The sequence below is a fragment of the Myotis lucifugus genome, unplaced genomic scaffold, assembly GCF_000147115.1.
Source record: "Myotis lucifugus unplaced genomic scaffold, Myoluc2.0 scaffold_386, whole genome shotgun sequence".
Lineage (NCBI taxonomy): Eukaryota > Metazoa > Chordata > Mammalia > Chiroptera > Vespertilionidae > Myotis > Myotis lucifugus.
The window spans coordinates 38,600-48,779 of NW_005871434.1; the positions used below are offsets into that span (position 1 = coordinate 38,600).

The window sequence follows — 10,180 nt, forward strand, 5'->3', positions numbered from 1 at the left end:
CCCATCACCGCGCTGCTGCAGCCACTGCCAGTCACTGCAGCCAGCAAGGTTTTCTCATCAACACAGACTCCAGTCCCTTCACCATAAAAAAAATGACAACTTTCTTTAGGCATTTTCAAGATGTGTCTTTCATATAATAATAATTTCTTTATTATTATTTTTTTATCCTCACCTGAGGATATGTTTCCATTGATTTTTAGAGAATGTGGAAGAGAAAGGGAAAGACCGAGAGAAACATCAAAGTGAGAGGAACACTTTGATTGGTTGCCTCCTGCATGAGCCCTGACCTGGGTCCCGGCCAGGGAAGAGCCTGCAACCTAGGTACATGCACTTGGTCAGAATTGAACCCAGACCCTGCCATCGGCAGGCCAAGGCATTATCAACTGAGCCAAACCGGCTAGGGCAGGATATGACATTTCTTAGCCCCTCCAGCAGCGGACCTTCATTTTTTATACCAGGAGTGTGGTGAAAAACCCTAGATCACCTTTTTGGATTCTTATTACCCAAGTTACTAAGAATACTGCCAGTGGCATACAGGGAGCTTAGCCAATGAGAGGTCAGAAAAGGTGTTTCCTCTGTAGTTCACACCAATCACCAGCTTGCCCTGCCCCCCCGGCCCAGGCCTGATGCCTCTGGCCCAGGTTTTAGGCCTGGGCAGGGGACCCCCATATCCCCCCGATCACCGGCTCCGCCCTCACCCAGGCCTGACGCCTCAGCCAGGGCGTCAACCCCCATCACCCTCAGATCGCCAGATCGGCCCCTTGCCCAGGCCTGACACCTCTACCAGAGGTGTCAGGCCTGGGCAGGGGACCCATCTGTCCATCCAAATTCCGGGCTTCGGCCCCCCGCAGGCCTGACGCTCTGCCAGAGGCATCGACCTCCATACCCTCTGATCACTGAATCAGCCCCTTGCCCAGGCCTGACGCCTCACCAGAGGTATCAGGCCTGGGCAGGGGACCCCCATCTCCCTCCCGATCACCAGCTTCTGGGGGGCTTCTGGGGCCAGCCTGCGGCCCAACGGGCGGCAGGCAGGCGGCTTCTGGGGTCGCACACGGGGGCCTGGATGGCGGCTCTCATGCTGGCGGCTGCGCTGTCCTGCCCTGCCTGCAGTATGCAAATTAGCTGCCATCTTTGTTGGCGGTTAATTTACATATCATGCTGATTAGCCCATGGGAGGCGTAGTGAAGGTACAGTCAATTACCATGTTTGTCTATTATTAGATAGGATTTTAGCAGGTTTAATTCACTTTATTTTTCTTGTATAAAATTATGTGGTGGTCACAGCTGGAGCCTGGGCCCTCTGCACAGAAACTCTGGTGTGGGTCTTTACAAGATGGTCAGTGAATTCCTGATAGGGAGACTTGGTGAACACAGTCTCTTTCCAGAGATCTGGGGTGAGATAGCTATAGGTCTTAGAGATGGCATCGAAGGTGGCCTTGGCAAAGTTGCCCAGGGTGGCAGTGCAGCCCCTGGCCAAGGTATAGTAGTCCGTCAATACCAGCCATCATCAGCAACTTCTTAGCACAGGGGCCAAGACAATGCCAGTACCCCTGGGGGCAGGGATGAGATGACAGCGGCCAGTCACTTTGCAGGAACAGTGTGGGGCTTGCCGATCTTGTTTCTCGGGAACAATAGAGAGCTTGACCAGGATAATGGCTCCACGGATGGCAGTGGCTACTTCCTTTGAGCACTTAACACCCAGACCAACATGTCCATTGTAGTCTCCAATGGCAACAAATGCCTTGAACCAGGTCCTCTAGCCAGCACGTGTCTGCTTTTGCACAGGCATAATCTTCAAGATCTCATCCTTGAGGGATGCCCCCAAGAAAAAGTCAATGATCTCAGATTCCTTGATGGGCAAGGAGAATAGATAGATTTCCTCTAGGGATGTGATCGTCATGTCCTTGACCAGGCGGCCCAGCTTGGTGATGGGGATCCACTCCTTGTCCTCGGCCTTGTCCTCGGCCTTGCTTCCATAAGCTCTGCGGCCTCGGCCCCTGCCCCAACCTGGCCACGACCCCGGCCCCGCTTCCCAATGGGGCTTGAAACCAGTGTGTGGGGGGGGGAGGCGATATTCATAGGATGTTGCAAGACTGCATGGTCAGTGTTCTAGAGGAACATCTATACAGAGGCTGTGGGGTACAAAGGGCACCTCACCAGGTCTCTGGAGGGAACAACCACTGAAGACCTGAAAGACATGCAGGTGTCAGTCAGAGGCCAGATCAGCTCAGGATGTCCAAGGGACCTACAGGATGGCCGAGGTGAGATACTGAAAGATGGAAGGGGGACAGGTTACCCAGGGCCTCACATGTGGAACTAAGAAGGGTGACCTTTATCAAGGGCACTGGGGAGCTGCTGAAGGATTTAGCCAAGGGAGAGTAGTAGTCAGGTCTATGTTATAGCTCTGCCAAGGTCATGTGGAAGATGCACTGGAGGGCCATCAGCTCAGGCAAAAGAACATTCAACAATCAACAGTCTCTCTTCCCCGGAGGGCTATGGGGAAGTCCCTTTCCCAGTTCTTTTCCAGCCCTACATCAGCGAGAAATAATTCAGGAAATATTTACTGAGGTCTACTATATGCCAGGTTGGGTAGCCATTTTTATTTTTCTAACAAAGGGGTTATAGTTGCAACTGATGAATGCTGAGAAGACAGAAAACAGGGACCTAGAAGGGAGATAAAAAAATAACTAAGATTAGAAATCAAAGTGGGAACATAACTACCGTCCTTATAGAAATAAATAAAAAGGATTTTAAGAGAATATTATGAACAATTTTATGCTAACAAATCAGATAATCTATATGAAAGGGGCAAATTGCTAGAAACAAGCTATCAAAACTGACTGGAGAAGAAATAGAAAATCTGAAAAGACCTATGACACATAAGGAGATTGAAGCAGTAATCAAAAATCGTACAGCAAAGAAAAGACCAGGATCAGATGGCTTCATTATCAAACATTTAAAGAAGAATTAATGCCAATTCTTCTCAAACTCTTCCAATAAAAATACAGAAGAGATGGAACACATCTTAGCTCATTCTTTCTAGGAGGTCAGCATTATTCTGATACCAAAGCCAGACACTTACACACACACACACACACACACACACACACACACACACTATTAGAGCTTATGAAATCAGCAGTTTTACTATATACGATCACACAAAAAACAGTTGCATTTCCATAAAACAGCAATGAGCAATCTAAAAAGGAAATTTAAAAACAATTCCATTTACAATAGCATCAAAAATAATAAAATACAGCCCTGGCCAATGTGGATCAGTTGGTTTAGCATCATCCCATGCACCAATAGGTGTCAGGCTCAATTCCAGGTCAGGGCACATACTCAGGTTGCAGGTTCAATCCCTGGTTGGGATATCTCTCTCTCCAACTCCTCTTCCTCCCCCTCCTCCTCCTCCTCCTCCTCCTCCTCCTTCCTCTCTTAAAAACAATTTAAAAATTTTAAATGATAATGATACATATGCATGCTATATGCATGCTAAATAACATGGTGCTAAACAATGAATGGGTTAACAATGAGATCAAGGAAGAAATAGAAAGATATCTTGAGAACACAACAACCCAAAATCTGTGGGACACAGAAAAAACATTCCTAAGAAGGAAATTCAGAGCATTACAGTTCTATCTCAAGAAACAAGAAAAAGCTCAAGCAAACAATCTAACTTTACACTTAAAGGAACTTGAAAAAGAACAACAAAGTCCAAAGTGAGTAGAAGAAAGGACATAATAAAGATCAGAGCAGAAATAAATGAAATGGAGTCTAAAAAAAATACAAAAAAATCAATGAAACCAAGAGCTGTTTCTTTGCAAAAATAAACAAGATTGACAAACTTTCGACCAGACTCATCAAGAAAAAAAGAGAGAGGACACATATAAATAAAATCAGAAATGAAAGAGGAGACGGAACTGATACAAAAAAATAAAATAAAATACAAAGCATTGTAAGAAAATATTATGAACAACTACATTCCAACAAATTGGACAACCTGGAAGAAATGGATAAATTCCTAGAAACATACAACCTTCCAAAACTAAATGAGGAAGAATCAGAGCATCTGAATAGACAAATTACAACTAGATTGAAGCAATAATAAACTTTTTTTAAAAAAAAACCTTCTAACAAACAAAAGCCCTGCACCCGATGGCTTCACAGGTGAATTTTACCAAACTTAAAAGAACTAACACCTATCCTTCTCAAACGATTCCAAAAAATTCAAGAGGAGGAAAGACACCGAAGCTCATTTTATGAGTTCAGCATTATCCTAATTCCAAAACCAGATAAAGACACTACAAAGAAAGAAAATTATAGGCCAATATCCCTGATGAACATAGATGCTAAAATCCTCAACAAAATATTACCAAACTGAATCCAGCAATATATTAAAAAGATCACACACCATGATCAAGTGGGGTTTATTCTGGAGGTGCAAGGTTGGTACAATATCTGCAAAACAATAAACGTGATATATCACATAAACAAGTTGAGGGATAAAAACTACATGATCATTATCAATAGATGCAGAAAAAGCATTTGATAAAATCCAGCACATATTTATGATAAAAACTCCCAGCAATGTGGGACTAGAGCAGCGGTTCTCAACTTGTGGGTCGCGACCCCTTTGGGGGTCGACCGACCCTTTCACAGGGGTCGCCTAAATACATCCTGCATATCAGATATTTACATTATGATTCATAACAGTAGCAAAATTACAGTTATGAAGTAGCAACGAAAATAATTTTATGGTTGGGGGTCACCACAACATGAGGAACTGTATTAAAGGGTCGAGGCATTAGGAAGGTTGAGAACCACTGGACTAGAGGGAACATACCTCAATGTAATAAAGGCCATATATGACAAATCCACAGCCAACATCATACTCAATGGGCAAAAACTACAAGTGTCCCCCTTAAGACTAGGAATAAGACAGGGATGTCTGCTTTCACCACTCTTATTCAACATAGTACTGGGAGTCCTAGCCACAGCAATTGGACAAAAAGAAGAAATAAAAGGCATTCAAATTGGAAAGGAAGAAGTAAAAATGGTCATTATTTGCAGATGACATGATATTGTATATAGAGAACCCTAAAGACTCCACCAAAAACTACTAGAACTGATAAATGAATTCAGTCAAATACAGAACACAAAATAAATATCCAGAAATCAGATGCACTTTTTAAAAAAATCCTCACCTGAGGATATTTTTCCACTGATTTTCATAGAGAGTGGAAGACAGAAATACTGATGAGAGAGAAACACATCAATTGGTTGCCTCCTGCATGAGCCCCAACCAGGGCCCGATATGGGGAGGAGCCTGCAACCGAGGTACATGCCCTTGACTGAAATTGAACCCAGGACCCTTCAATCTGCAGGCCAATGTTCTATCCACTGAGCCAAATCATCTAGGGCTCAGTTGCATTTTTACACACCAATAATGAACTATCAGAAAGAGAAACTAAAAAACACACAATCCCATTTACAATTGTTTCAAAAAGAATAAAATACCTAGGAATGAATTTAACCAATGATGTAAAAAAAATGTTCTTAGAAAATTATAAGACACTGAAGAAAGAAACTGAGTAAGATACAAATAAGTGGAAACATATACGGTGTTCATGGATAGAAAGAATTAACATTAAAATGTCCATACTATCCAAAGCAATCTACATAATCAACACAATTCATATCAAGATACCAATGGCATATTTCACAGAACTAGAACAGATCTTTCAAAAATTTACATGTAACCACAAAAGACCCCAAATCGCAACAGCAGTCCTTTTTTTAAAAAAATACGTTTTTATTGATTTTAGAGAGAGAGGAAGGGAGAGGGATAGATAGAAACATCAATGAGAGAGAGAGACATATCCTGTGCACCCTGCACTGAGGATGGAGCTTGCAACCAGGGCATGTGCCCTGACAGGGAATTGAACCAGGGACCTCTTGGTTCATGGGTAATGCTCAACGACTGAGCAACACTGGCCAGGCACCAACAGCAGTCTTGAGAAAGAAGAACAAAGTTGGAGGAATCATGCTACCTGATATCAAACTATACTACAAGGACATAGTAATCAAAACAGCATGGTACTGGCATAAAAACAGACATATAGACCAAGGAACAGACTAGAGAGCCCAGAAATAAACCACGCCTTTACAGTCCATTAATATTTGATAAAGGAGGCAAAAACATACAATGGACTAAAGACAGTCTCTTCAATAAATGGTGTGGGGGAAACTGGACAGATACATGCAAAAAAATGAAACTAGACCATCGTCTTACACTGCACACAAGAATAAACTCATAAAAATCCTAGAAGAAAATGCAGTAAAATCTCGGACATTTCCTGTAGCAGTATTTTCTGATATATCTCCTCAGGCCAGGGAAACAAAATAAAAAATGTAAAAATGGGACTCATAAACTAAAGAGTTTCTGCACAGCAAAGGAAATCATCAACGAAATTGAAAGACAACCCACTGAATGATACATCTGATAAGGGGTTAATATCCAAAATTCATAAAGAACTTACAAAACCCAACACCAAAAAACTCAAACAATGCAATTAAAAAATGGACAAAGGACATGACTAGACACTTCTCCAAAGAGGACATACAGATGGCCAATAGACATATGAAAAGATGCTCACTAATCATTAAATACAAATCAAAACCACAATTAGATATCACATCACACCTGTCAGAATGGTTATCATCAATAAATTAACAAGTATTGGTGAGGAGGTGGAAAAAAGGGAACCCTTTTGCAGTATTGGTGGGAATGCAGATTGGTGTAGCCACTGTGGGAAACAGTATGGAGTTACCTCAAAAAATTAACATGGAACTGCCTTATGACCCAGCGATTCCACATGGGAATTTATCCAAAGAAACCTGAAACACTAATTTAAAAGAATATATGTATCCCTATGTTCATTGCAATGATATTTGCAATAACCAAGATCTGGAAGCAGCCCAAGTGTCTATCAGTAGATGAGTGGATACAAAAGCTGTGGTATATTTACACAATGGAATACCGTTCTGCTGTAAAAAGGAAGAAAATTTTACCCTTTGCAACAGCATGGATGGACCTGGAGAACATTATGCTAAGTGAAATAAGACAGTCAAAGAAAGACAAGTGCCATATGATTTCACTCACATGTGGAATTTATTGAACAAATTGAACTACCAAGCAAAATAGAGACAGACTCAGAGAGCAGGCAGACAGCGCTAGTGGTGGTGGGCTTGTTGGAGAGGTGGTGCGGGGGAGGGGATTGAGTAAAAAAGAAAAAAAAAGAGAGAGAGAGAGAGATAGAACTCATGGACATGGACAACAATGTGGTGATTGGGAGGGTGGAGGTGGAAGAGGGTATAGCAGGGATAAATAGTGATGGAAAAAAATAAAATAAATTAAGTTAAAAACAAAAAATAAAAAAAACAATAATAAAGTACATAGTAATAAATGTTAACTAAGGAAATGTAAAACTTACTGACTAAAAACTATAAAACATTGCTGAAAAGAATTCAAGAAAAGCTAAATAAATGGAAAGACAATCCATGTTCATAGATTGGAAGACTTAACATTGGTAAGACGGCAATACTGCACTGGCTGGTGTGGTTCAGTTGGTTGAGCATTGTTCCATGCACCGAAAGGTCGCCAGTTTGATTCCAGGTCAGGACACCTACCCAGGTTGTGGGTTTGACACAATCCATGTCTCTCTCTCTCTCTCTCTCTCTCTCCCTTTCCCTCTCTCCCTCTCTCTCTCTCCCTCCCTCCCCCTTCCACTCTCTCAAATCAATAAAAATACATTTTTTTTTTAAAAAGATGGTAATACTCCCCAAAGTGAACTATAGATTGATTCAATGAAATTCCTATCAGAATACCAATTACCTTTTTTGCAGAAATGGAAATGCAGATCCTAAAATTCATATAAACTTACAGGGAACCCTCAATAGCCAATCAAACAGGAGCCCATGCTAACTAAGAGTGGGACCAGCCCTTTTCCTCCTTCAGAGCCACAGTGAAGGCCTGCCCAGCCAGGCATGGCTTTTGTCAGAAACAGCAGCTCCCTCTGGCTGCCACAATTGGATATGTCCTCCCTCAAAGCAGGCCCAGCCAGGCACTGCCCCTCACTCAATCAGCCCGAGTCCTCATGCCTCCACCTCACCAGATTCTTCTTCACAGGATTATCAAGGTCAAATCCAAGGGTATTCAACTCTTTAAGAAACTCTGTGCAGAATCTTTCATACCCCGCAACAGAAAACAAATGAAAATATAGTTGACCTTTGAATAACATAGGGGTTAGGGTGGAAACTCCCCTCCCCCGCTGATGCAGTAAAAAATTTGCATATAGCCCTGGCCAGTGTTGCTCCGTGAAGAGAGCATCAGCCCTCGAATCAAAGGGTCGTGGGTTTGATTCCCAGTCAAGGGCACATACCTGGGGTGCAGGTTTGATCTCCTTTGATCCCCATATGCAAGAGGCAACCAATAGATGTGTCTCTCACATCCCTGTTTCTCTCTTCCCTTCCTCCCTTCCTCTCTCTCTAAAAAATATCCTCATGTGAGGATTAACAACAAAAATCTGCATGTAATTTTTGACTCCACCAAAATTTAACTGCAGTGACCCCTCAGTATCCACAGAGGATTGGTTCTAGGACACCCCTCGGATACCAAAATCCTCTAATGCTTAAGTCCCTCATATAAAATGGCATAGAACAATGTATACAGTTGGCTCTCTGCATCCATGGATTCCCCACTGTGGATCAAAAATACTGTTTTTAATGTGCAGTTGGTTGAATCAGCGAATGTGAAACCTAGGGATACGGAGAACCAATTGTATATTTATTGAAAGAAAACCACATAAGTGGACCCACACAGTTCAAACCCGTTGTTCAAGGGTAAACTGTAAATAGAGCTGTGTGGTTCAACCAGGACCTGGGGGCCTCAAAGCACTCCCATCTCATCATCCCCATCCACTCCAGATATGTGGAAACCCTTGGGCCTCTGAACATATTTTGAAAACCATCTGTTTAGAGAGAAAAGTAAAACCATAGAACTTGGATTTTTCTATTTTCTTCTTGAATCAGTTTTGGTAGTTTGTTTCTATGAATTTGTTAACTTCATATAGGTTATCTAATTTGTTGCCATACAATTGTTCATAGTTACTCTTATAAACCTTTGTATTTCTGTAAGGTATTGGTTTTTTCTTTCTCAGTCTAGGTAAAGCTGTCAATTTTATTAATCTTTTCAAAAAACCAACTGTTGGTTTTGTTGATGCTCTGTATTATTTTTCTATTCTCTATTCCACTTATTTCCACTAAAATTTTTATTATTTCCTTCTTGGTGCTAGCTTTAGGTTTAGCCTACTCTTCTTTGTTTAGTTCCTTAAGGTAGATCTTCCTTCTTTTTTAATGTAGGCATTTACAACTATAAATTTCTCTCTGAACACTACTTTTGCTGCATCCCATAGATTTTGATATGTTGTGTTTTTGTTTTCATTCATCTCAAAGTATTTTAAAATTTCCTTTTTGATTTCTTTTTTTTTTCTTATTAATACAGTATTTATTTGTCTTCCTTCTGTCAAACCCTGAGCCAACCACTTTCCCCAGGCTGCCTAGGGAGGTATAGGAAAAGGAACACACAGGGCAGACAAGACACGGGAAAAAGAACTATGGGAGGTGGAGACAGCTCCTTCACATGGCGAAGAGGATGAGAAAGGCCACCATCAGGCAAAAGAGCCCCATGGCCTCTGAGAGGGCAAAGCCCAGAATGGCGTAGAAGAAGAGCTGTTGCTTCAGAGAAGGGTTCCTGGCATAACCAATGATGAGGCTCCCAAACACAGTCCCAATTCCAGCCCCAGAGCCTGCCACCCCTACTGTGGCAGCCCGAGCCCCAATGAACTTGGCTGCTGTGTCGATGTCCCTTGAAATGGCACTGGTTTGGAAGCTACGGCTAGAAATAAGCGAGGTCAGGGGACGTGGGGCTGCCAAGCTGCTGAGGCTCTCATCTGTCAGTGTCTCTGGTCGTTTCAGCACCACTGCAGACATTGACCGGCTCAGCTGAGAGGTGCTCCGGACCAAGGAGGGGGCGGAGACAAACTTGGTGCAGGCATACATTTTCAGGGGATGAGGGGAGCTGCTCCCAGTGCAGAGAGACAGAGAGGGCGGGGGGG

At 42.5% G+C, this 10,180-nt stretch overlaps 2 pseudogenes; both read right to left on the reverse strand.

The window, feature by feature from the left end:
* Positions 1 to 1,237: 1,237 nt before the first annotated feature.
* The window catches only part of LOC102426752, a 28,441-nt pseudogene continuing 19,498 nt past the window's right edge, over positions 1,238 to 10,180 (reverse strand).
* On the reverse strand, positions 9,545 to 10,170 carry LOC102426442 (annotated as a pseudogene).